This window comes from Lactuca saligna, unplaced genomic scaffold (genome assembly GCF_052625555.1).
Source record: "Lactuca saligna cultivar CGN05327 unplaced genomic scaffold, ASM5262555v1 scaffold_56, whole genome shotgun sequence".
Classification (NCBI taxonomy): domain Eukaryota; kingdom Viridiplantae; phylum Streptophyta; class Magnoliopsida; order Asterales; family Asteraceae; genus Lactuca; species Lactuca saligna.
This window is the reverse complement of record NW_027629917.1, coordinates 110001-112500: the sequence shown is the minus strand read 5'-3', so window position 1 is coordinate 112500 and position 2500 is coordinate 110001.

Genomic DNA, 2500 nt, shown 5'->3' with positions numbered 1-2500 from the left:
ACCCAAGGGAACAAGGCACCTTGCCACACACATGCCCACGAACGACCAAGGCAACAAGGCAACCTTGCCACACAAATGCCCATGGGGGACTACCACCACTTGGTGCCCAGAAGCGTGTATGACGAACAAGGCATGGTGTTGGGAATTATGCATCTTCGGGCTAATCAATGTCTGTTCCTGTCACCAAGCTCTTTGTGCATTATGTATATATAGGGGGTACATGGGGACTAATACCACCCTTGGTGCCCGACAGGTGTGTTGGGAAACCTAAGCAAGCGAGGCTGGCAAGGCAAGCCACCCAAGGGAACAAGGCACCTTGCCACACACATGCCCATGAACGACCAAGGGAACAAGGCAACCTTGCCACGCACAAACCCATCCACGAACGACCAAGGGAACAATGCATACGGGGCTGGCAAGGCAAGCAGGCTACCCAAGGGAACAAAGCCTCTTCCCACACACAGACCCATGAACGACCAAGGGAACAAGGGTGTGAACGACCAAGGAACAATGCGTATTGCCACACACATTCCCATGAACGACCAAGGGAACAAGGCTACCTCCCAAACAAACACACATGAACGACCAAGTGAAGAAGGCTTCTTCCCACACACAACCCCATGAACGACCAAGGGAACAAGTTTACTTCGTACACGAACACCCATGAACGACCAATGGAACAAGGCATCTTGCCACACACATGCCCATGAGCAACCCAATCCCATCCTCATCGGTCTAAGGAACAAGGGGCCTTGACAAACCATGAGCAGATTTCTAAGCAAGTCAAACGATGAAGGGAGCAAAGTGTAGTTCCTACTTAGTACATAGTAAATTGAATATATGAGTTCCAATCCGATCAACTCGTGTTCTTTCGAGTTCATCTAAGCCACTTATGAATACCTAAAAGCCTTATCCGCCTGCCTATCACCAGGCGACAGGGACAAACACCCAAATATGATATATTTTCATTTCAAGTCCATTCGTCTATGTTAACAACGACCCACACAAATTTTCAATGGCATTCCTACTTGATTTGAGCGACATTCCAACAAGTAGGGAACCATCGCTTCAAGGCATGACCAAGGATAGGACACAAACATTTACGCCTCAAACATGACATTTTGTTTTTTTTTTTTTATTTATTTCAAAGCTTTTCATTTATAATAAAAAGCATCCCTACAAAATTTTGTGTCAATCCGAATTAATTCGAGCGAGTTATGGACGATTTCGCACAATTATGCATCCTTGGGCAAATCAATGTCTGTTCCTGTCACCAAGCTCTTTGTATAATATGTATATATAGGGGAACCATGGGACTGCTGCCCATTGGCGCCCCAAGGGTGTCCAACGCCCAAGGCTCTCGAGGCTGGCACGCTCAAGGCATGGCCAAGACGCCCGCTCTTGACGAAAATGGGGCCAAAACGCCCCCCATTGGCGCCCCACTCCCGTGTCCCCTCGCCCCCAAGTCGTGTGTGTCCAAAAATTATGCATCATCAGGGAAATCAATGTCTGTTCCTGTCACCAAGCTCTTTGTGCAATATGTATATATAGGGGGTACCATGGGGTCTCATTCTCATAGGTGCCCGGCATGGTTGATGGGCAAATAAGAATCGTGAGGCTGTATCGAGCACACACGAGGCATGCCAAGCCAAGCCCCACGACCCATGAAAGAGGCCATCCCCCCCAACACGTTGCCTTGATTTCTCGAACGGTGACCTGAAAATTAGCCCCATCTCCTTGAGTCTCCTCGACGTTGTGCCCATACACTAGCCCGTTGCCTTGATTTTCCTCGACATAGGGCGCAGAAACTAGCCCCGTTGGCTTCACCTGTGCCTCGACGCCGTGCGCATACTAAGAAATATACATCCTCAGGGAAAGCAATGGGTGTTGCTGTCACCAAGCTCCTTGTGCAATATGTATATATAGGGGGGGAGCCGTGGGTGAGCATGGGAAGGGATGAAGGTGCCAGACTGCCTTTGAGCGCGAGCTTGGGTGACTGTTGCTTGATTCCTAGTCGGTGGCATAATACCCCTCCGAGTGGGGGCCTTGGCGTGGTGTGGGGATGCCTCGTTAGGTCTCTGCGACACCGATCCAGGGTTGTGGTCTAGCTTTGGAAGTTTGGGATGGTGCTGTTTGTGTGGCAATTCGATGACGATGTGCTTGCTGATCTATGTTTGACGTGCTACTGGTGCTAGCCAGCATTTGATTTGTGCTGATGATTGGGAAAAGATAGGCGTTAAAGTGGCATGTGTTGCTTTTTGTGATACTACTATGGTACGCTAGTCTATCCTTGTTAGATGTGCGGTTGGTGCCTAAGCGTAGCTAGCATTGGTTTAGCACCGATGACGCTGAGGAAGCAAGCATTATCAGGAAGCATTGTTAGACATTCAGTATCATCATGGCGTGTTGAAATTATCTTGGAAGCATAAAAGATGCCGGCCATACCTGGCTGGCGTTTTTGTGTGGGCGGGGTAGCTTCGTACACTGCATCAACATAAGA